Source organism: Photinus pyralis, unplaced genomic scaffold (genome assembly GCF_008802855.1).
Source record: "Photinus pyralis isolate 1611_PpyrPB1 unplaced genomic scaffold, Ppyr1.3 Ppyr1.4_LG4, whole genome shotgun sequence".
NCBI lineage: Eukaryota > Metazoa > Arthropoda > Insecta > Coleoptera > Lampyridae > Photinus > Photinus pyralis.
The window spans coordinates 45258199-45284831 of record NW_022170511.1 but is presented as its reverse complement, the minus strand read 5'-3'; the positions used below and the strand labels follow the sequence as shown (position 1 = coordinate 45284831).

At 34.9% G+C, this 26633-nt stretch overlaps 1 protein-coding gene across 3 annotated transcripts in view; it reads right to left on the bottom strand.

Annotated features, from left to right (window-relative positions):
• The window catches only part of LOC116168307 (insulin-like growth factor-binding protein complex acid labile subunit), an 85614-nt gene that overhangs the window by 16355 nt on the left and 42626 nt on the right, over positions 1–26633 (bottom strand). For 2 of the 3 annotated variants that reach the window (XM_031484051.1, XM_031484052.1), the window contains exons 3-4: positions 14100–14131; positions 11131–11195 (exon numbers count right to left, since the gene is read on the bottom strand). The gene's annotated coding sequence lies outside the window, so the exon portion shown is untranslated. The remainder of the gene's footprint in view (positions 1–11130; positions 11196–14099; positions 14132–26633) is intronic. The other variant, XM_031484053.1, reaches the window with a different exon arrangement.

Here is a 26633-nt window from a genome sequence, read left to right as displayed (position 1 = left end):
AGATACATTTTGGAGTAGTAGGTAACGCGAAGTAAAGAAGACTATAACTATAGTTTAATGGCCACTTTCCTCATAAATATTCATATCGATAGATCAACATGAAAACCATAAATAATTTCCCACATAACCCCCTAAAAGTATAGCTTCCCTCCGGCAAGCGGCAGAAAAGACATGTTTACTGTTCGAAACGCGAAACGACCACTATTTTCTCTGCCAATTTGAGATCATAATTACCAAAGGGAAGGCGGAATACTGCGGCAAATATTTATTTAACTTTAGGCATCAGTTTGAATACTTGCTTGTGCTTCGCAAACGTAGGTTTTATTACAAGTATACAGCCAGCGATTTTGTGGCACTAATATTTCCTTTTAATTGACCTCACCAATCGATAACTGTACGTACCGAAACAGGTGAATTCCGAAAAATAGAAACTCTTTTAGTCCGATTTTTCATCGCACCATATTCGGTTTATACGTCGGGTTGCGTGATGTATTTTATCACTTATTCAGGTTTTCTTCTCGCATCATCGGCAGTAAAGGCGTCCTTTATTTTACTAAAATGTTTCGCATTGAACCTCCCTTTTTCTATATGTAACACGGATTGAGATACCTACCTATTATTTCAAATGCTTTTTAGTTAAGAAATTTATGTTTGCTTTTAAATTATATCATGTCTTAAACTCTTAAAAAGAAGTTGACCGGATGAGATAAATGGTAAATGTTTTAAATCACTGAATTAAAGGGCTCTTCAAACACTGAACTCTAACAATACGACACTCTGACATTTAACTCTTACCATCCAGCGTGTCCATTCAAAATACTTCACCCTATTCTTTTGCATTAGAAGTAATATCTGTCTGGAAGACTAATGAATACATAGATTAAAATGAAGGAGGAAACTGTAAGCTACAGGCCTTTGCATTTCAAAGGACCCAAACAAATGTTCCTGTAACATAAATTTGAAATCAAATTAGACTATGCAGTTGGTCAAAATAACAATGACATTTTGAGTGACAAAGGAGAAGGGTTTTTGCAGTTATCCCAGATGAGCATGTTAACCAATTTGATTTATTAAGAAAATATATATCAATACGACCACCTCTTCATTATCGTACGGAAACGGAAAATGTACTGTTTAGCCCTGCGGTGTCGATTTCTATAGGTAGGTAAGTACTATTGTTTTGGTAACTAACGTATTATGAGTAACTAACGTAGTATAACGTAGATAACTGTACTCAAAGTTGCAATATTAAGCAAACATAAGTGTCAATGTTACGATAAAAAACTTAACACGAAAAACTCTTATTTCCTGGGTCCTAACTTGAATTCGATATAACCATTTACTGATGAAACAAATTTCTTCGATCTCAATCAATCAAAGAAGTTAAAAAAAATATATACTCACTCGGGGCCACAAAAACAAATACCATGCAACAAGCGATCGTAAGTAACAATTAATTGAAGAAATCTTAATTACCTTAAAGTGTTAATAATCTTTTAATGGAGTTGAGGGTGTTTTTGACAATATTGCATTTGAAACATCTGAAAGGCCAATACATTGTGAATGATATGACATCGGTATCATGTGTTTCTCATTATTTCAATCAAGACAATCCTTTCTATGAATAGCTTCAATCGATAATACCTATACCTTATTAAAGCACCCCGCATCATTGTCTTGTCCTTGCGACTAATTTTGATCCAAGTGAAAACCATATCACGTGAGTGGGTGTTTCGCTAAATTCCATATTACAGGCCGCAAATTGAATTAATTTAATGGAAGAGCTATTAAATATGTAGTTTGGTACCTACGGTTAATTGTTCTATAGTTTTATGAGAACACTAAACACAATACTAGAATTAGTGGTTTTCTACTTGTCTTTTTTAAACTGAAATTAGCTAGCATTATCATTTCTATGTTCGTAATTGTGATTCAAAATCATTACACAGAGTAGTAGAAGTATTTTTAATTCGTTTAATAAGGAATTCGACTTTAAAAAATCTCAGACATAAATTAAATTTTCAGTGAGATCGTTTTGCTTAAAGAGAAGCGGCTCACAATTAAGAAAATCCCTGAAGGACGATGCCGCATGAAAGAAAAGCGCTTATTAAAAACAGAGCTGTAAAAAAACCTTCCAAAAATGAGAAACAATTAAAATTTTCGAAGCGCGTGATTTCATAAACCTAAAATCAGGTTCAGTGGGAAAACTTTAAGTATAGTTAAAAGGCATTTTATTGGTTACTCATGCACGCCGATATAAATTTGCATGCATTAAGTGCCATTTCATAAATTATAATTTTGGAACGTTACATTACTTAATTTAGAGGCACAGAAGGCGGTTAACGATAAGAACTTCTTACTTCAGTACCTAATCTTTAACTTTTAAGAAGGGAGAATAACCGAAAAGTTTGCTAGTTGCGCCAAACGCGTACTTTAAACGTAATTTAAATACGTAAAAAACTTTTTCCTCGCTCTTTTCCACAAACGGCCCATAAATCCAACTCCTTTTCTCCTGCCGCGAAAATAAAACTATTATTGAACCGCAAGATGGCCTATATACTGTTAGGAAAAACAATGTTAGTAGATTACGACGTCATAAACCACCCCATCAAAATGTAGCGACGAGAAAGCTCGATTTCGAGCTTTAGTGGTAGCGAATGGGTTTAACGGCACGTAGAACTGCGTGGCGGGTGGAAAATCCTCATTATATCCTAGATCTAATTTAGAATAACTTTCGACGTAGCATATTGAACACGTATACAGCCAACGGGAAAAGTTTTAATCATTTAATGATAAGGATGATATACTATACGTTACTTCGCTTTCAAGCTTATGGCACTCTCGCAATTGTACGATCGATACAATTAGGATTAATTACAACAGCATTTTTGAGAGCTAAATGCTCGCACTTGGGACGACAATTCGCTACGAAACATCAAAGTAAATGAGAGGGACGACGATTGACGTGGTTTATTAAAGCCCGAGTGAATTAGCTAACTCGTGTGAAGTGAAATTAACACAAGTGGAAGTGCTTTAACTGTACCGACCTTTTCTTTAGCCGAATTCAAAAATAGTGCATGCAATTTGTGGCGAAAATCTCGTATCTAATAAAGTTAACTTTTTCTAAAATCGTGAAAGTACAGACCGAGATATCGAATAGTTTCGAATAATTTCTTGGGGACATTTCTTTAAACTTTTGTAAATAAGTTTTAATAAAAAATTATAACAATTGTTAGTCAGACCAGTAAAACAAAAGTTATGGCTGGTGTTAGACAAAGGAGACGCTATTTTTAAATATTGTTTGATTCGTACAATCCATAAGAATAAAACATAATTGCTCATCAGACCTTTAAACAGAAGTTATGGTAAGAGAATTGATTTTTAAATAAGAAAAATGTAGTGTTGCCTCGAAAGTGCACAAAAAGATGGCATGGTATTAGATCGAAGGAACGCAATTTTCAACATAGATTTTGACTCTTACAATCTATAAATGAAGCGTGATTAATACTACGACAAAAGTTGTGACAAATTTTTCCGGAACTTCTGTAAAACATTTTTTACGCACCAGCCATAGGCATAGTCACATGTTATCTGGACTATTAGTTAACACTCCGCCCAATATAAAATGAATATTTATATAGTACGTTAGGAGTTAAATTCGTAAGTACTAGCATTTTCTCTCCACCTGTCCATATCTTTAACATTTTTTTGCTGTATGGATCCGAGATTTTAGTAAAGGGTTCTTATCTTCAAGCGATAATCTAGAATATCTTAAATTTAACACACTTTTGAAATATACTTTTTAAAACTTTATGATAGTATAGATTATTCGGCGGTAAATACACAAAAGAGCTTGATTTTTAATCGGATAATTTTATTTTTTTACGAAGCTTTTGTTGCAACGGAAAAAACTAGAAATCAAAAGTATGGTAACAACGCGACAGCTTTAGCTGGAGCAATTTTATCTTATGCTTTTGATCGAGAGTTTTTTCCAAGAGGCAACAAAATTTGATAGTAAAATTATGCTGATTTAAAACCAAGATCGAGTGTATTTAGGGAGACTAATATACTCCATTAATATACGACCAATCAGCTTGGTGATTGTTTCAAATTATAACCAATCAGATGATTTTTTATCTGATTAAAAGCTAGGTACGTAGCTTTTTGATCAGAATAATTTTTAATTAACCAACCAAAATTTAGATTTAAAAAAATCGTTTCCCATTTGATCTAACACAAAATACGTCTTCGGTCGATATTTGAGGATAAGCTATACATTTTGCCAATTTAAAAGTGGATCCTCTTACAACAATTTTTTTGGTATGATCTGATAATCAATTATGCTTCGTTTTTAGATTTTAAGAGTCAAAATCTATTAAAAAATTGCATCTTCTTCAATAAAATATCAGCCGTTTTTTTGTGGAGTTCCGAAGCAAGCCTATAGGTACGCTTTTTCTATTTAAATTCGGTTCTGTTGGAAAAATTTGGAGTGGTTTGATCATCCCTTATGTATGTTGTAAAAACTACGTTTGAAACCTAAAAGATATTCAGCCCGCATTACTTCATCTTGTGTCCCGCGAAGCTGGGGAATTTTATGCTTTTTCTAGAAAGTGTTGGTCGGAAAGTAATAGATTCTGATGTCTTTGGGTAAGTCCTGTAACTAGGTACACAAAAATTACATTTTTAATGAAGCGACAGCATTCACACCTATCGGCTAAGTGCTACTATAATGTCAAACGTTTAAAATAGGTACACGGAGAAAAATGGATTGTTAAAATCATATAGTAAAAATTATATTGTAATCAGTACGAGAAGCTATTATTAAATCAAACAAACCTTGACACACGCTGTACAATATGAATATGTCTAATCAAAATAATTCTCACTATAATAATGATGTATTAAATATGATCTTAGATATTTAAATATATCCAACAAATAGACAATAAACATTAAAATATAGTTTATTAACGAAATGGGTTTATTATTTGTGTATAATACAGTTTAGTATATAACGCATTCTTAAATGAAAACCTTGCGGTTGAAAGATTGTTAGTTTAACAACCCATATTATACCTTATTGTTGCAAATATATCATGATTTTTGAACTTATAATTTTATATATTCGAAACCAATATGTGTGTATCCTGATTTTTGGTAAAAAAGGAAGGTTATTATATTACCTATACACTGCCTTTTTTTTCGGGCAAAAAAAAATTGTTTCAGATCGACCCGGAAAAAAATTTTCTTATATAATGTGGCCTGTAGAATCCATAATTTCAAACAGTTCCAAGATTGGACTATTAGTTCAAATGTTACAGCCCTTTGAATTTTCTTTCGAAATTGATTTCTAGTCTATAACTTTTGATTGAGAAGTCTGATCGAAAAAGTACGAATTGTTTTGGATTCTCCGCACCAAAATTAATAAGTGTTTTCCCGAGAAATTTTGGTGCAGTCGATTTTTGGCAGGGTGTGTATATATTAGTTGCAATAATCTAAGTTACTTATTAATACAAAGCGGAGATGTTAATATACTCCCGTATTACAAAAGCATGCATATGAGAAGGTTGCCGTTACATACCGTTTATTTGTATGAGTTAAAACAATACATAATAAAACTTGCTATATATACACTTGCAGCAATATGTATATGATAAATTTTATAATTCTTCATAGCTATCCCTATACGTATTATATTTTTTGATAGCTATTATTAAATTTTTAATTACCTTTAACATACATTTTTCTCCGTGTAATATTCAGTTTCGTAAATAAACGATGTCGTGGGACGCTTATGATTTAATTTTCTTTTGAAGGAGGCAGTGCGTGTATGTAGAAATTGGAAATTGAAGAAAGTAACTATTATGGTACAGTTGTCGATTTTGTTTTCATGTAAAATGTTTCATTAAAAGTCAAGTAGGTATGTAACTAGATACTCGAGCACTGAAAATTTAATCAGCTCTTCCTGGATGATGATAAATATACCTAATACTGAAAACATATATAATTGGAAAATTCGAAATCGTCCGCGAGTTATCATGTATATATTATACACGGGCGGACAGAAAGTCCAAAATCATAAACTCGCTTTTAGGAGTTCGTTAATAAATACATCTCTTATGTGGTTGTAAATGTATATTAAATAGAATCAACACTTCTAGTCAGTGCAACATTTTTTGTTGAATTGTCGTGGTGACTAGGAGTTTGGATGCTATTTAAGTACGAGTATGTAACAAAATCTGTTTGTTTCGAATTAACAAAAAAAAAGCGTGGCCCGAGGGGAAATCTTACTTTTCATATTAGGCCCCCCTGGTAAAAAGGTTGGCCAACCATGCTTTAAAATATGTGCAGTTCACATAAGCGGATTCATTTTAGATAGGTAGGTTAACTCCCAAACAAAACTTTATCGATCTTCAATGTATTTAGAAAAAAAAGTCGGGTTTGGTCCCCTGTACTACTCAATTTATTCCTGACAATATAGAATAATTGCGGTACATTTTTTTTATTACTTTATTAGACAGCATCATTTGCTAGACACATGCAATGCATCATAGTATTATAAAATCGTACGTTCTTGCGGGTGAACAAAATTCGTATCATTTTGTATTTTCTGGATTGCACTGAAACTGCCATCTACCTACAGTAGGCAGCCGCATGCTGAAATGTATTATGCATGTTTATAAGCAATTAATCCAAAAAATTAAATGGAAATTGAGAAGTCCTATATCTGTACCGCATTACGTTTACGTTCATGTGGCGCCGACCGTTATCGTAACGCGAGAAATATCATAAACAGCTAGGCATCAACCCTATTTACAAGAATAGGCAAATTAGAAAACAGGAGTAAAAGATAATGAAGTTATAAGTTTTCAGCAAATGAATTTGAATTACATTATTGCGCAGTTGCCAACAGAAATTTGCGTACAATTAACGCGACATTAGATATACGTGTGACAAAGAGGGCTCTTATGAGAAACCAACCTAGAATCATCCGCGTCACGAAAACTATATAGAGTGAGCGATGGTGCTTCGAAATGAAAGACCATCGCACGGTTTCGGGTCAACGCATCCAAACCCACAATTAGACTTTTTTCTTCGTTCGTTTTTCGCGTTTTTCCATCTATTTCTCTTTATTTTTTTTATTACCGTCCAAACGTCCAAAGAGACTTTTATATATGCGGTGTTTTATTGTTCAAATATGTTTAGATCTGCCGTTTTTGGGCGGTTTTTAAAGAAATTGAAACGTATAAAGTAGGTACGTCAGGCCGGCAGTGGAAAATGGTTTTGCTTTCCAATAAAGTTCCCAATCTTAAATTGCGTTATACACGAAACGTACCGACTGTTGAAAAGGTCAGATGGATGCTACGTGCAATTCTCATTGCAGATGTATACAATTCAATTATAAACCACTGTGTGGATGTAATAAGGAAACAAGATGAATTGTTCGGATATTGAGGAGATCAAAGACACCGTAGTCCAGTGTGCTCGCTGATTTAGTCGTCTCCTCTGAAACTTGTGCGTCTACTATTGTGACCATAATAGGGAGTAATATCGATACTCAGTTTGAATTGGATTTGAATTCCTCCACAAACGCAAATGATCAGTTTGGACAAGCACATAAAAGCTAATAGCAAATAAAATGCCTTTCAGTACCTTCCATTTCTTTCAGTTTTGATAGTTGCTCATTAGCCAATTTTTCTCTACTCATGAATTAAAAGAACCGTTGACGTCGTCCAACCGTTGAGTGAAAAATTCGTTATTCAATGGTCCAACTAAGACCTGCAAGACGCGCATAAAGTTTAATAAAAAAGTATTGTGTGGGTCATAGATTAATCTTACCGACACAATAATATAGGCACTCTTATAACCCGCTTTCACCAATACTTTATCCTTGTTACATTCTCCTCTGCATATAACAGTTACAGATATTTTTTACTCCGAGTACTATTTTTCAGAAAACGTAAATTATCTAGAGTTTTATATTGAAGCATCTACCACTTTACATGAGAACTTATTATCACTAATAAATTGGCGTAATAAGGTTCTAAAGTTTTTAAAACCTCAATAATTGAATAGCCATATTTCTTTAAACCAAAACAGTAAAGCGAAATTATAATTAATCCAGTCTCATAATAGCTTAATTTAGTAAGTCACAATGGGGGTTGAGAGAAGTTATAATTAACTTTCGTGATACAATCTGATTGTGCATGACCTAATATTAAACTTTATCGTCTTTGCACTTTACATAACGGCGACTAGTCATTTAAGGTCGATATTTGCGCGGCACGATACTGTCCTAGGGTCAAATTGTTCTGCTAGAATTTTCTGATTATAACACTATCCGATAAAGATGAGTGTTTTCCATATGAGTTATCCATTCTTTGTTGTCTCTACATTCTACTTATTGAACCCATATACATACCTTAATATTGTACAGTGAGAGACTAGGTATAGCTATCGTTTCAGTGACTGGGAAAGTCAAGTATTAGTATATGATTTTTTTACTACACAAACCGTATATGAATATTTTATATACCTACTATATCTTATGTTTAGTGATTCACTAAGTAGCTTGATGATTTTCCACTTGACTTGAAAATCATGTATTTCAAAAAATGAATACTTCACTTAACTTGATATCAAGTAATTTTAAACTATAGTGGATTCAGCGAAAAAGTTTAACATTTCTCATTAACGCTTAGGGGAGTTCCCAACAGTATTGCTAAAAATGAATCGCAGTTTATGATCGAAAGTTGTTCAAAACAATCCTTACGGTTACGGCCTGTTTAAATGAATAGAACAATATGAACACCAATCACCTAGAAGTCAGAAGTTCTCAATACTCAATAGAATATAAATACGAGGATTGTTCAATAGAAGCACGTTCAGAGGCTGTACAACATTTTTTATTCAACGGTTTTAAAAGAAGTCTAGTATCCATTAACATTAAGGCATGAATCCCACTGTTGTACTAATCTGTAAATTCCGTGCTGGTAAAATTCTTGCGGCTGGGCCAAAAACCAAAAACATGATAATCGCAAGGGGACAGGTCGAGGCTGAAAGGGGCGGAGTGTAAAACTTTCCACTTCATACGTCTAAGCAGTTCTTGAATCGCCTGGGCTACATGGAGTCGGGCATTATCATGCAGAAGAATTTAATGGATTCTCTTCCTTGTCGAAATTTATTGCACCATTCAACCACTGTCGCATGACAATAACTATATTCACCATATACATTATACAGCTTTCATTCTCGTATAAATTTTCATTGGCTGACGTCCTTCAGTGGCCATCAACTGAATAACAGCCCGATGGCTGCATAGATCAAACGTGATTCTATTGAACAATCCTCGTATTACACCAGTCTAAAGGAAGATATCACATTCAGATGATCAAGTCAACACGCAATCCTGGTTCTTTCGGATATCGTCTATGTATACTGTTTATTTCATGTACCTACTTATGTGTAAGTAAATTTATTAGATTTGAAATAAGAATCGAGATATGTATGTGCTGTGCATGTACCTATAGATAGCGTACAGGTAGCGTACTTTTTTTTTTGTTCGAGTTAGTTAAAATCGCATAGTTGGATTTTGGAACCTAAGCTTTGACAATGAGGCTTACTCTGTTTATGCCACCGAATCTTTGTGCAACCTAACCTTTTTTTTAATTGACACCTGTAGGCTACTTGTTTTACCTTTTAGGCTTCATATTGTATTTTAACTTTTAATATGTTATTGAATTTTTACTGGGCGACCAGTTTTTGGCACTGGGCGACTAATATGTTCGACTACTATGTTATTTTATGCTCTGAATTGTTGGAAATCAAATTATTTTTGCAAAGACAATTTTATTGCCTTTAAAACGTATGTCACTCGATGGGGTGGGCGAAACGCATATGCCGGGATGCCGGGTGAATAGTAAAAGTTGAATAAACTTCCCATTAAACCTCCCCCCCCCCCTTACCTATCTAAATGGACGTGTTTTTGCAATTTTTGATTTCTTATCAAAATTACAAATTTCAATCGGTGGTTGACGTTGAGATGAAAGTGTTATATAAAAATGAGCCCGCGCGCCCATATAACTGAAAATATCAAATACCATTAGCCACATGTTCGCACTGGTTAACGTTGCCTAAACTGCAAGAGGTTTGAGGTGATGCCACGCTGTTTGAGTAGTCAATAAATTGAGTGAGATTACAGGCAAATGTAAGTAAAGTACGATACAAAGATACCCATTAATGCCCTGCTAAATGAAAAAACATTCCAAAGAGAACTTTAGCTGACTGAAATGAAAAAGAAAACTTTATCGCGGCAAAGAGTTTATTGAATTTAGTCGAGTGGCGTGCCGGATTTTTACTATTTCCTTTTAAACGATAAATTCAGCAAGTAAGTAGAACATTTTGTTGTCATTTTTGTGTAGGTAGGTAACTTGCGAACTTTCCAACTCTCCTTTTATTGTTATAATGTAAGAACTTGTGGGGCACGACATTTTCGATTTGCGGTGGTGTTCCCAGCATAAAAACGCGAACATGTTCTAGTTCGGAGACTTGTACTAATTTCCGTTTGGCCGAATGAATTAAATTTAATGATGGTAATTGTAATAAGACGATATTAAGGCTGCCAATTAACGAAATCGAGAAAATTCTATTTTAAGTTAAAAATATAAATGCGAGAACGCAGAAACTTTTCTTAGCGGCCGTTTTAAGTGATTATTTAACGGGAGTCGTCGCCGCCCCAAATGGTTCGCGTATAAATTTGAAAAGTGCCACTTTCAACATGGGCCGACAAGATAAAATGGGGCCATTGCGATAATCGGTGAGAAAATGATAAGGGAAGTGATAAGAGGGCGATAGGACAAGAATATGGCTTGGAAACTGAACAAATGTACCGGAAACAATGGCAAGAAAGTATGAGGAGAACGAGCCAACATTGCAATTTGGGGCCGAGTTTTATATATATTCGTTCCACTCCTTCAACTAAAAGAGTGTTGAATTACTGATGTGTTTTCATTTGGAAGACGCTTTTTAACGCTGTTTTCTCGAATTTACATTTTCATGTGTGGAAAAAACTATGATAAATGTATCTGCATTGCTTTCAAAATACCGGAGTAATAATTATAAAATTCTCACCTCGCATAAAGCACGCCGTTTATTAGTCCTCGAGGCTCTTACATCGTTCTTCCTATAACGCCATTCTGAAAGAAAAAAAATGAATCAGACGTAAAAATTTATCTCATTTTTCTACTCCATGTCTTTTAATTAAAGGAATTTATTTCAGTTCTAAGTTTTTAAGCGTTTAAGCGAACGTCTACATTTTAAAAAAGAAACGTTTTGGCGTCTTCAAAGCGGTCATGAAAGCGTGTTACCTATACGAAGACCACGAATAAAAACAAAAAGCATCTTCGTATCATAAAATTTTGCAGGTGAGGCGCTTTTTTGTGACCAAAAGAAAGGGTGTACCCATATTAAAGACAATTCTTTTTATTTTATCTAAAGTGTAGATTAAGTGTAGGTATATGTGTAATAAACAGTAAAGAAAGTTGCAGGTAGTACCTAGTGTTGTTAGAGTGTTCAAAGTGGATTGTGTTTTTATTATTATAGCATTACCGTATTCGTCGCAGACCGCAGTTAATAAGGAGCATACCATTTTTTGCGATCCATAAAAGTATACAAAATATGAGCCCAATGGAAGTACCTATACAATCCTGTATGGTATAGGCACACCTAGAGTAGTAGTCTTCTATTGTAGATTATGAACCCTCTAAATTTGGGGAGCAACAAGCTGCGTAAAACTGTTTTCCCATGATAATTCCCTATGTTCGGTTTGAAAGTATTCACCCGGTATAGAAATCAATAAGAGTGGTGATATCAGAATGAAGCTATGGTATGATGGTAAATGCCCTATTAATTTCAGCCCTTGTGGAACTTCAGGACGTTTGGATCTATAAACATTGGCTTTGTTTAGCTCCGTTCATACTGATTTGGTGCTAATCGAAGTAGTAGACATATGGTTGATCAACCCCCCCCCCCTCCTCTCACCCGTCTAACCCCACTTCATTCTTATACAATTCAATTACACCTATATTCTTTTCAAGTATGTTATAATTATAATTATAACTATATCGATATTCTCAGCAAATCACGTATCCACAAAACATGCGCAAAGTATTTGAGACCCTTCCTAATAAATCCTATTTGTTGTGTAATCAAAGCGACCGAAAATTGAATAATTTTTCAAATAATTTACACACAACACGACGTGCCAATTGAACAAAAAATTAATACGCCAAAGAAGGGTTAAATATGACTTCAATAGTTTTGTTATGACAATGAGGCTGAGGTAATTTAATTAGTAACAATGAGATCTGTTTACCCTACAATCAAAATTTCCACCTGCCTTCACTCACGTCATTTTCAGTTAAATAAACTACGTCAAACGCAAGACAAATTCACTAAACGGAAGGCAACCTAAAGAAAATGAGTGAAATTCACGCTGAATGCACGTACGTAATAGCATAGTGTAATCTATTCTTTACACTAAGGTAATAGCTACCGATAACAATGCAGTTATTATCTTGCAAAAATAAATCGTTAAAATTTAAATCCTTTGTAAACTAGTAGAATGCGGATCGTATAACGGAACAACGCTAATGAAGCAGCATCATCGGCGAACAGAAACAAAAAAGTATTATGGCTATGCAAAAATTTTCCTAATTTAATTAATGAAACCCACATATTATAAAAGTTCGACGTTTTTATAATAAAAAGTTTAAATTAAAATTTTCAGCCGCTAAAATTTCTTCGTTGGGAAACAACCTGTTGTTGACAGTCGCTTGGAAACTTATTCTAACAAAAAAAATCAGATCGGTATACATACCCATTACAAACGTAAAGGGTGCAGTGCTTGTTTCAACATCGCAAAAGTTTGTTTTGCGCAATTAATTCACTTAATCTCGTCAAGTATCTACACCGCTATTTCACTAACGGTAAAGAAAATTTTATTATTATTTATTTAGGTTTCGGGATGAACATATATTGTATAATAGTTTTGCACGTATTTTTCATTCTTCTTTATGGATTTGAATTCACGTAGGTAAGTATATTATGCTCTGTCACCTTGTATAGTTTTGTATTCGTAAAATGATTATAATGAAGTAGATTACAAATTTACGGCGTTTACTAAATCCAAGTAGATACAGGCATATTACCACCGGCGCGGGGTTCTGGATTCTGGATTACGATAGGAGGGTGAACAGGGTCCACGCGTACTTAGGCCTCAAATTCGAGCCCTTTGTACTACCTCGGTGACTAGGGTCGTCCAACCCCTCAACGTCACTCAAGTCATCCCACACCCGTCGCGGGGTAATTACTGTATGTTCTGATGATATCTAAAATGAGTCGTTTAGCCGCATTGAAAATGGTTCAAATCCAATGACCCCGTTAGAGTCCCACCGAGGTGCTCTGCTGCTTTTTTAGATCTGCTTTAGGGGTTTATTGGGTTCAGGTTAGTTCAGAAAATTGTGACTACGAAAATTAATCTAAGTAGTTAGGTAATTCATAGAGAACATTTGTAAAGGGAAATGTAAATTGGAATTTTTTCACTATTTGCATTTTCGTCCATATCTAAACTGTATGGTCACTTTTCATTTAATTTTGAGAGCAAGCAAGCTAGACAGTAGATTTTCAATTTTCAAGAAATTAGTAAGGGAGGAGTTTTCCAGTAAGTCTCAGTAAAAAAATTCACGTTAAAGGCTGGTCGGAGGTCATTTTAAATTCTTCCTCAAAAATTTAAGTTCATTAATAAATTCGGTAATAGTTGCTTCTATGAAAGGATGGCAAGAGACTCACCAACCTCTTTCTCAAGAGGAATGGACACCTATTCAAAGTTCAAGTTTTATCTTACAGGGATAGGTAGGTAGGTATGTTTGTTTGAGTAAAAGTATTGGCCTTTTCAAGCTTTGAAGTTACACCATTAAGCGCCTTTAAATCGCGATTAAAAGAGATGGTTACGAACATTTTTTTTAATGAAAACACGGAAACGCGAGCGTACCTTCATAAATTTAAGCTTTAAATGTTGGTAATTAAACAAATTAACTTACCTTTTAATACTTCCTAATTACAAGCTTCCCGCCTGAAACAAAACATAAATTACAGTTAATAACGATAGTAGAGTTATTACGATACATTTAAATTATGAACATACCTTCGCACAGATCGAACACAATAATTAAGGGAGGTAGTTGAGTGTAACGCGTATAAGTACGTATATATACATTGCCATAAAGTTTAGAGGAAACAAAATGGAGTTCTTCGAGGTTCCCTTCCGATAAACTTCCCGAGTCTAATTTAATCAAAATAATAAATCAGTGCGCTCTCTATCTTCTTTATCTGGCATAGATCTCTCGAAGGATTTGGATAACAATACAAAGGAAGAAGTGTAAAATAGGAATTGTAAGAAGGATATAATCAAATAACTCAGCAATATGGCTGCGGGTGACGGTTTTCTTAACCCTGAAACCCTTACGGATCGTAAATGCTTTTCGCGTTTTCCGATGTAATAAATTTATTTTTCGAATGCAAACAACATCGGAATATACCATTAAAATATTTTTATTGCCGCCGCTTTGTATTTATAAATCATTCGCGACGACAACCCAAATTTCTTTTCCCGCTTTTAAAACTGCACTCGCCACTTATTGCTTTTTTCGGGGAAACGAACAAAAAAAGATATGAAAGACTCTTTTAAGTAGACGTAATGAGAGAAAAACTAAGAATTAATTGTTTGTCGCGTCGAATGCACAATAGTAAACATTTCTTCCTGATGCTCATTTTTGAGAACGTATTAATTAAACCCTTCGGTGTCCCAGTTACAAAAAAAACCATTATTTTCTATATGTGGAACTAAGTATTATTGTTCCGTTTATTCACTCTATGGATCTTTAGTGTCCAACGACGAACTAGTTGGTTATTAATACGGGAAACTAAGTAATGCGAATAGATTTTTACCAGTTGTTTAATGACTTCGTTTCAACTAAGGACTTCTGGTTATACCGGACGTGTGTTTCACTTACGATACAAGCGGAAGTAGCACAAAATTGAAAATTATTTTATCTGAAATGAGTTAATTAAATAACTCACAGCACACACGCACAAATTTGCAGAAATGTATTCGCATTCGAATCCCAAATAATAGTTTAGTAGCAGAATTTCTGCGAAAATCTACTAATATTCTACGTTAGGTAGGTATAATTCCGTACATTGACGTGCAACCCTTTGATAAGCGCATTTCCCTGTAATTAAGTGTTAATTATGTGGCGACATGTAACCTAATGGGTGTAATGACATAAAATGTACATCATACAAGAAAAGGGGCGTAAAAACGTAGTTGTAAGACACAAATATATATAGCATAATCCAAGCTGAAACGAAGCAGATTCTTTTTTGGATGTACCGCCTACATCCATTTCGTTTTTGTGGACTAGAATAAGTTTGGCAACAATAAATTGTCTTTCTTTTCATTTATAATGAATGACGTTGCATTATTTATACAACGATATCAAAAAGATTAGCTTTTTTATCGTACCTTGTCCAAAAATAATTTCGATATTTAAGTTGATTTCTAAATTAGGTGTACTGAGGTCGCTTTTTAGGATCAAAATCGCACTACGCAAAAACTTATAAATACCTCAGTTGATAATTTGATAATAATCGGGTGAAATTAGATTGAGCGTCGTTAGGAGATATCCCGTAAACAAATCGGTCTTTAGAGACAATCGCTCTAACAGCTTCTAGCAACATAAATTTATTATGCAGCACTTAGGGACTACATTTTAGAATTTTAATTACAAATATCCTACGAGGACTTTGGGGATTAAATGGCGTGAGGATTAAAATGAATTGTAAACTTTCAACACTGACAATAATAGTCATCGTAAAAGTAATTGCTCTTTAACAATAAAAAGAGGTTGTGCATTTCGAGTTGGGAAACTTGCACATTCAATTAGCTCGAATGCAAATTAATATGTCGTAAGTGAAGTGGAAAATATCTTGGGCTAAAATATGTGTTCGAATATTAAATGTATGTTTGTAAAGGAACTGGAAAATTGAGATCGTGTTTTCCTTCGACCCTATTGCCTCTAAACAAATTTATATAACTCTGCACAGCTAAACATATACCAAATTGCATGGCCCCCGTCGTGGTCTTAATATTTTATCTAACAATTTAAGAGAATTTATGTTTCTGGCATCAGATACAATATTAATAAAGTAAGTGATACGCGGTCGATGAATTCGATTATTTGCTTTTCGGGAAGTTCTACCTGGGCCAATGCTCCCTTTACAAAATGGTCGCTACCACACGGTCTTTTTTGTCAGAGTCAGGTTCTAAATTTACAAGAAAAGAGAGCAAATTTGGGAAGGAAATGGATTTACCTACATTGTATGTGTAATTTAATTTCACTTCTCCGACAAGATTCCGATAAAAACTTGAAGCGTACATAAGACAATAAAGAAATACAATTTGAGGAAGGTTCTAATGTAATATTCTGTGTGATGGAGAGTAACTTTAGAATTTTATCGCTATACTAGTTCCCACAAAGGGCTTCCGTTGTTTATACAACATAGAGAGGGGAAAAAGCACTAATTGAAACCATTTTGAAATTGAAAGGGAGAAATTGAGCCTTTCACATTGACAAACACCGCAATGTAATCAATGGATATTTATTGTGCGAATTATGGCCATTTGAAACACTAATGGTGGAAAGGCTTTCAATTATGTATGTTAATTATATAATTTAATTGTGATTTGCAATCTATAATTACAAATTGACGTAAATATGACGAATGGGAACGGTAAATATTGTGTTACAGGCGTATAATGATAACGATTGCTAATTATAAAATGGCTACCATCCGGTTTGTATTGTCAAGTTTTATGAATGTTTCGCTTAAGTTACAGGCTACACCATCAAGGCCATATAATTTATAGTACACTAACCACGAAGGTCCTTTGTAATTTATGCGTTGTTTAAACGTGCCATGTAGAAAAACAGTGGCCAGAAAGTTATACGCTTTTTAGTAAAATTAGTCGTAAAAATTCTTGAAGCTAAATGGACCAGAAAATACGGTGTGAAAATACAAAGAAAGACAAATAGGTATATGGATCCAAGAGGACATAATTATTATTGATACAAGTACAATTCATCAGTTCAATAAGATGCAGAGAATGAGAGAAAACAGCAGGACCGGACTGGACCTACAAAACGGCCCAGGCGATTTTATTAAACCGTTTGTGAATCGTGTTTAGTAGAAGTGATAAATAGTGACATTCGCGCTCGTGTTTTAAATTTCAGTACAAGTAAGTGATAAATTATCTGTTATAGATTTCAGCACCGTTATAAATTCATTAATAATTAGTCAGTAGTGACCAGATCCGCGCCAGAAAAAATGGAACAACTCATGCAATTAATGCAAAAAATCAAAGTTAAATCCCATCAATACGGCCGTAGAAGCTAAATTTGAAGCAGGTCGCCATACAAGTGCAACGTACAGTATTATTGACCTTACCACTACGAGCCCCATGTACTGCCAAAATCCCTTCTGCAGTTTGTACCCTTTCCAGGTCAGACGGGGCCAGACCCTGTTGGCGTCTTCGAAGGGTGAGCCCATCGAGGTCCCCTCTCTTTCTATTCGTGAATGTATTAACGGATGTGTTAACGAAAATGCCATGGCTACTGCACCACCTATCCACTCTCTAAGAATCGTCTGCATGAGTTCTTTCAGTGTTTGGAAACTTTCTAATTATGACGATTGCTAGATCGTCCGCGTATTATAAAATTCCGCTGTTGGTGTTAGTAATCATTTGCTTAAAACCTATAAGAAATAACTTAAAAATAGGAAACACCCCCACTGCCTCCTAGCTATTTAAATGGAGATAATTTTGCGATTTTTGTTTACAAGAGACAATCGGTGGTTCGTTTTGAAATGAAAGCCTGATGTACGTGTTCTAGAAAGCACCGTGCATAACTACGGTGCAATAAATCATTTCTAATAATGTTCTACTTTCTAGCATTGGCAAAAGCAATTAGTTGTGAGTTGTGTATATGATGTAATCGATTTAATTTGAAAAATCCCCATTTGATTTGTAGTAAGACCAACAAAATATTCAAACTAAATCCGCAAACGGATGCGTACGCCTATTTGAAAACCTCGAAGCTCTAGAATGAAGTCGTTAACTTCTTAGTGGTGACCATTAGAATGGTTATTACGTTCTCACGTACTGTTTTGCATCGGAAAACCCATTCCGTTAAGAATGTAACAAACAGAATAATTTTCACCCCTTACTTCCAATTTTCTATTTTCTTCCACTTCCTTTGTTAACCCTTGAACCTCATTACCTTCCTGTCTCTATACGTGCTAAATAAAATAATTAATGAGAGCTGATGCCATAAATTATAAACTTTTGCCCTTCGGCTTTTAAAAATAAATGTCAAGACACAGACACTAATTTAAAATTTAATACATTTAATTAAAAAGTTTAATAATTGAGAATGACAAAAAAGTTTTCAACAAAATAACGTTAAGATGCGTTTTTGTTTTTAATAAGCTTTTCCCCCTTTTTGTTACTGCAAAAATTAATATTCCGAGGTGGCTTCGATCGAACAATATAGAATGGACACTCCATATTTTTGCATTCATCCATGATAACTAATCAACTCGTGAATATTTTACGAACCCTATTAATATTTATTAAACTTATATTACACCAGATTTACATTACCTATACACCCTTTGGCGCGTTATCACGGTGTTGACTTTTAGTTTCAACACCAGGGCAAAAACCACTCCCCTGCAGTGTATGTAGATGTGGCGTGACAACTAGTTTATTTCGATTAATTTAATTCACAATGTTTGTGGTTAGTTACAAATGGGCATTTTTGTGGATTTCAAAACGGAGTTCTCTCGACGCATACAGCAAAGGACAAATTACCGAAATGCACGTCACCAATTTGATCCACCTGTCACTTCCGGTTCCGGTACAGCACTACCCCACAGTTAAGGTTACTTTTCTAGGGACCCGCAAGTCGAAGTCGCAGCTAATATTTTCACACTTTACTCTGTCGAATGCAAAAAAATCGCAAGTCGATAAGTTACGGGCTACGGCGGCGTTTCAAACCCGAAAGCGAGTGGCTTAAAAATTTGACTCCGTGGCACTTTCGTTTTCAGAAAAGTTTTACCCAAAAGATCAAAATCACCTTTCTCAGGAACCGTCAATCATATGTGGGTAATATTTTTACACTAGTCACTTTGAATCATCCTCTGTCGAAGGCAACTTTAAGTCAACAAAAAAATGAAAAAGTTAAGCCCTTCGGAAGGGGGTTATGTTCTTTTTACTGCTTTGGACCCTAAGCAAAGACTCGATAACGAATCAATGGTCATTTTTGGAATCGCATCCGATTTAGAATCCACTATACGATGCAATTTTCGTTCGATTCTGAGAAAATTTCCAAACTTGCGTTTCTTCCCTGAAAAGCACAAGTGTCAAGTGCAGCTGTTACATTTTATGGAACTTTTCGAAAGACTTCCGAAAAATGAAATCGGTTATGAGCCCTTAAGACCCGAATAAATGGCAAAAAATGCGACGTGACGTGATCCCAATTAAAATTTGCAACGGACTGACTGCATGTGACTAAAAAGAAACCCCGTTTCACGCATTCAAAGGCGCAGACAGTTATCTAAATTTAGCATGTAAACTATTTTTATATACATCGGTATATAAAATGTTTTAAGATAATTAGAAAATGAATTAAAAATATAATCTTATTTTGCAACATACCTGCAATGTTACTTAAACGGAATTAATTTAGTAGATATTAAATTCACCTAAAGGAAAAATGTTGCATTATTTCTAGAGAAGATTTACATATTGGGTCGATATTTCTAGAAGGAAATTTATAACAGGGAAATTAGTCGTATATCAGAATCTATTAGAAGAAATAACAGATCCTTTGATCTTAGAGAATCAGGTGACCGACAATAGTGACATGCAGCTAGACGAAGTAGTTTGAGCAAAATGGTGCGGAAATTATGCTCTGGCTGTGAGGTAGGGGCTCAAACCAAGACATTCTGGGTAATATGGATTGACAGAGGGGGTGCTATAGAACGGCAAGGAAATTAAGCCATAATTGGACCATCCAAATTTGATTTATAATATTTATAAAGAGAATTTTATGGCCTAGCTAGATAATGTGTTGTTACCTGATGGACGATGCATATTATCATGTGGGGGTAGCTGGAGATGCAGAAGTGAATGCTAAAACTAAGGTCCTTCCATTACTGCGATATTTGTATTGTAGGTTAAGTACTAATACTTTTCAAAACCACCAAACAAATAAATTAGTATAAGTGCGATACCTACTACTACAAGTTATTAATCCTGCGCCAAGCTTGTTTGATCTATGAAATTAACATAACGATACGTAGGTAAATGCTTTTATCTTTCTAACTTATATAGGATTTGAGTTCGGTAGATTTACAAAGTTTTTTGGGAAGAAAATTATAAACCTGGGACTGTACGCAGTAAAAACGTTTCGATGTTGGCACTTGGCAATGGGGTGTAAAAGGATAATGTTTAAAATGACCGCGGCGCTTGGACTAATGGGTTTAATACATTTTGTCCCCGTGAAATGAATCACGCAAAACCTCAAGGGATGCATCTACAGCGTGCGAGAGAGAGTTACCACCCTACACGCGTGTATACTCAATGCTAAAACGATACGAGAAAAAATTCGCGCCATTATAAATTATTATCAATAATCGGGTGTCTCGGTCGTCGCGTCGCCAAATTGTAATATACTTAAAGACTTAAGTGGCCATTGTATTTTTGCAATTTGACCGTAACAGATAAAACATCGTTTACACCGCGGTGGAAACGGCTTAATAATACATAGTTACATCTCCACAGGGACTACTAATACATCGAATGGAAGCCTCACAACAGATGTGATTCGAACGGGGTCTGAATCAAAAATACATTAAACCGTATTGATTGGATCTGTGTATGTATTCGATGGCGCCAATCGGAAGTAATCTAAAGTTTGAATATTTCAAAATCTCTGTTTGTGAAAGAATTTTTAACAACCTGCCCAATTTCGCAAACACAATCGCCGTGAGTGATTGATCCCTGAGGATGGTCTTTGTGCGAATGGTTTGGACTTTTCGAGAAAAAAAGGGACTGGAATCCTCGCATTCTGTTGGGAGTTAATGGAGGTGTAATTAACCCTTGCGTCCTTTCATTAAGTCAATTTCAATCGTAAAAGTCTACGCGCTGATTTTGCAACACTTATGAAGGGTGCCTCGCTAGCGTCACAAGCCAAATTAAAAATACACATTTTTCGCTGTGTAGAAATAGGTCACTCAGCCTTCCCCACATAATTCGTTTAATACGTTAAATTGAAAATTGATTAAGGTTGAATAAAATTGATTATGTATAAGGACAATAACTGGTGAATGACGATAATGACGTAAAGCTACTAGTTTCGGAAATTATATTTGCCATCATCAATATAAAGGTAATATTAAATATAAAACGAAGTTTAAATGTGGAAGGGGTTACAATAATTAATCCAGAAAGGTCGTGGTAAATGAAAGTGTGAATGCAGTCGAGCACATAAGCACTTTCGACGAAATTTACCCAGGTGTGTGTACCAAAACCGTTAATTCCACGTTGTTGTTTACTATTCCATAGAAAATAAAATAAAAGTCAATAATACCAAAATAATCGACACATATAAATAACATATGTTGTAAAAGAAATTTAGAATAAAACTGACAATGCCGGTGATACTGCTGACAGGCGTTTTAAACGGTTTGGAAATCGAGTTTCAACGAAACGTTCCTATATAACCGCGTGAATTTTTTGAATAGCTTTACCATGTAGAAATCCGCCCAGAGAAAATATGATAAAATTGACGTTTCCCCAATTATGTCGAGCCAAAACAGGGGTGTAGTGTATAAAGTCCGAGTCAATAATCAATGTGGCGTATAAAATGATATTGAATTACGATTAAATGCATTGCGGGCGCGTGCATCTATAGTTTATACCCCATTTGTTTCGATTTCGATGATAGCTTTATAAATTCAGTGAATCCATTGTTAGTGTTGTACGGGCACGAAATTAACGATTTCAATTACCTACCTTTTCAGACGTGACAGCGTCGTGAAACTTTACGAAAATCTTTATAAGCATCCGGTTACCCGCGTCGTCGTCCTGAATAATAATAATATACCGCTCGGGGTGTTTCAAAATATTTTGGCGCGCTCGCGTGATTATCATTTACGTTTAGTAAATGAAAGAATTAAGCGATGCGTTAATTTAATTTTGTTTGTTATTGTTATGAGAAACCGACGCTTTGCGGTGGTAAAAATGGGAAAAGGTCCGTCATATATAACTCCGGGCTTCCGTTAGGCGAGTGTGTTTGTGAGTTGACCGTAACGGAAGTTGCCGAAACTTACGTGTAAGATCTAAGAAATGGAAGTACGACTACGGTTCGTAATTAGATTGTTTAAGACGTACCTACGTGATTCCTCCTAAATTTCCCGCTACAAACCAGGTCGTTCAGGTTAATCGATGCGTTCTGAATTAGTACGCAGGACGAACAATCAAAATATAAACTGAAAATGGGACTACATATTTGACTTTCATTAAGTGAATCTGCATTAAAACAGATCTGGAATTGGTAAATATATATATCGAAATTCGAACTCGTGTTAAAAAAAGTTTTTCAACTTTGTTAAACCGTAAGCGCTTTAAAGCTTTAATGTAGAATTAAACCTCCAATCGATCCCAAACATGTGATACGATACAAGTCAGAATATTAACCATATGTTATGTAGTACTTACCTACATTTACAAAATGTGCTAAAATAACGATTCTAACATTGAAAGTCCGACTTAAATTAAATCATGAATCATCATCAAGTAATTAAATCTGTGGGAGAGATATTGATCCTTTGTACCTACAGTAAGGATCACATTTAATAAAACAAACACACACAACTTACAATCTGACAGTTTATTTTCCTTTTCGTAAGTAATACGAAAGGGGAATAACAAAATGGCAATTCAATTATTAAGCTGAAGCTATTTCTCTTATGAAATCACATTATCAACAGTGACAGTTCAATAAATGTGTCTCGGATACATTTACACTAACGTCTAAGTCTAACAAATAAAAATGATACGGCCGTCAGGCGAACTAGCGGAGAAAAGTTAATTCACTTGTCTTCGATCTTCTACAATAACTATACGTAATAAATTAATCCCTTTCCTGACATTCCACCAGACTAATCTCATCATAAAGTTAATTAACAAGCGTCAGTTTCTGAACATCATTGTTTCTTGTATTTACAATGCCACATGGGAAAACAGAAAAAAGTTCTGGAAGTAAATCCGGGAATGAATGAATCGTTGATTTTGTCAAATGAGTAGTTTCCCGCACGTGAGCTAAAAAAAAATCACCCTGGGGAAAAGTTTAAAACTCAAAAGTTCAACAGGTCAAGGCACTTTTTTCTCTTTTTTTCCGTCGAGCTATCGACGATTTTTGTCGCTTTTCAGTTAGGGAGAATTTATGAGGTAACTTTCAGTTAATTTATGCTTGTTAACAAGTGTTTAAGGAAAGTTAACTATAACAAATGCGAGTTTGGACGTAAATTACTTCCAGCAAAAGCATCTGCGAGCTGCTAACGTAGTCAACTCAACGCTACAGCAATAAAACACCTGCTCTTAGAAATCGATTGCCCAATACGGCCCAAAAAAACAATCGTCGCAACATTCGAGCGCGCGTTGACAAACAAAATGTGGCCCTTTGAGATAGGTAATTAGATCCAACACGAGTAGAGAGAATCGCCGAATTCTAACTAGGTACATTTACGATCTTACTGTAATAATAACGGTAAACTAAAGGCAGAATGTTGGGTAAAATACTTCGTTACCGCCACAGAAATTAAATTCCGAATTTGTGCCAGGTGTTTCATTCAACTTCCACCTCCTTGTATTGTTTACTTGCCAACGTGTTCCTACAAAGTAATATTTTCACAAGCACTAAACGTAGAAATGTAACAAACGATAAGCTGCAATTGACAAATGCATTTAGTACGCCTTGCCGTATTCAATTTAAATATTAATGTGAGAGATCCGCGCCGTGCGAGACAGTGCGATTTTCCCCTCACATCAAAATGGTTAAAGTACGTCACAAATGTAACTCGACATCTTATTACGCCTTTTCCCATCCTATTCTCCTAAAATGGTTTTCCTACGTTTATTTTAAATTGCTTTAATACCGTTGAAATTGAAAACTTTTACTTATTGTCTTATTTTATCTTTCTATTCCAAACCGCATTCTGATTTTGACGTGTGTTGAAACGTTTGTAACAAAATACACGTTGCATTTTTTGAGGCCATTAATTTATACGGATGTGCTATGCGTCTTGTCAGCTCCTTATGGAAAATGAATTTTCAACCTTTTTGCAACCGGCGCGTGTCGATTAAAACTGCCAGAAAGAATTTTATCTCAGCGTACATAACGCACTACTTACTTATAATTTCCTATAATCGTACTTTTTTCTTATCGTTGAAACTTAATAAATTTTACGCCTGCAGTTGACCAAGCACTTCCCTTCCAAATTTTACGGGTTCAAATCTCCTTTCAAATTTACTAACGTAGTGGGTTAAGGGTCAATTACATTTTGTTAGCTATTAGCTAACCCACAGTTCTAGCCCTTATGCAGTTTTTCGATTTTGAGATCACAAACATTTAAGAATATAGCAGTTTTGCAGTTAATGTTAGGAACCGATCAATGCCCTTTGTCCCCTTAGACTAATTTCCAAATACTTAACTTAAACCCAATTTTGCGAGTCGTTCTCACACCTTCAATTGCTGCAGAAGGAATACGCTTTTATTGTAATTATATGCTGTTTACTGCGCTCGTGTCTCCACCAGCACCGCGTTGTGGCTCGTTTCATTCTGGTTCCCTGAAGTTATGAACTTTTTCCTGGCGAGATGAAGCTATTTTGCAGTAGCAGTTACAATTAATGGAACAATAATTGTGTTAACGATTTCAGGCACTTATACTATGTGCTAGTGGTCTAATTCTAACCTATTCAGAATGACGAAAGTGCGCAAACTGTTACACAATTCCAAATGTAACATTTTTTCAGACAGACAGTTACAGAAAATCCACAAGATGGTTCAATTACAAGGTGCACCTTTTATAATTACTACACTTGTGCATCCCAGCACGTAATTATATACTCCCTGGCGATCGCCCTCCAATTCCAAATGTCTTATAATTTAAATTCTCCTCATTCCTTTCCGATAGGTATATCGTCTTTAATCATTCGAAAACAATCTGTTCTCGCTTTCCCCGTCAGAAATAAATTTTCACATTTCAATAAGGTTAATTAATTATACGCGTGTTCGTAGTGTCACAATCGAGTTATTTTTAATTAAGTTGGTCCCCGCACATTCCGTATTGAAATATTCGCTTCTAATTGAGGCAGAATCTTGACATTGCTGTATTAAACGAAATGCTTCAATTTTGAAAATCAATTACAAACGCCGCGATTGAAATGATGGAACGAGGAGCGAGGCGGCACGCTTGCATGTCTCAAATTTGAAATAATAACGACGACGAAGAGTACCTATCTTGTAACAATGGACATGTTCCTCTTGGGCTGTATAATATATCCACAGCTTAATTTTCATATGCAGTGTACCTACTTACTACTCTAATTAAAAAAATTAATAAATAACTTTTTTTATTAAGGAAATTACGAAACAATGGGTCCTTAAATGTAATGAAAACTGCTTATCACGCACGTATACAAAGTACGTATACTTTTACATTTGAGCAATTTTGAAACGCTCGGAAAAGGCGCGATTAGCACTCTGACGTCATTAGGGAAAATTTGACGTGCGGATTTCCATGTTTTCGCTTTATTCGACCATTAGAAACTTTAAAAAGGTAGTTGAAACACGTGTTACTTAAAATCATGGATTATGGGTTCATAATAGTATGCATAAGTAGATATATGAAGGTCTTTAAAACGTGCGATATTTCCTTCACAACCGACGCCGACGGCGCGGGCGCAGCCGGTATGCTTATCAAATACGACAAGTGTTTTACAGACCAGTTATCCACGCATACTTTACGCTATTTTTTGTTGTTGATGTATTTTAAGACCCTAATAGCTCTCAAAATTTGAAATTTTGCGCTTTGATATTTGGTAAGTAATCGTTGCAGCTTTGTCATGTTTGAAGTACCGAAATCAGTCATTTCTGTATATGACGTTCTTGTCCATAGCAACTTTTTAAAAATGCGCACTTTTTAATATTGCAATTAAACACACTGCAGGATGTTTTAAAGAAGGCTTACGATGATGCAAATAATAAATAAACGAATTAAACAAAATACTTACATTAAAATGATCCTTTAAACAAAAAAATACAGTTGTACTTTTCGGAGGATTCTCTCATCGAGCAGCTTTAAACCATCGTTTTATTTAAACCTTAGTTTTCGGCACACAAAATGGTACAAAACAAGATTTATATTTACTTGTTCCATATTACTTATCA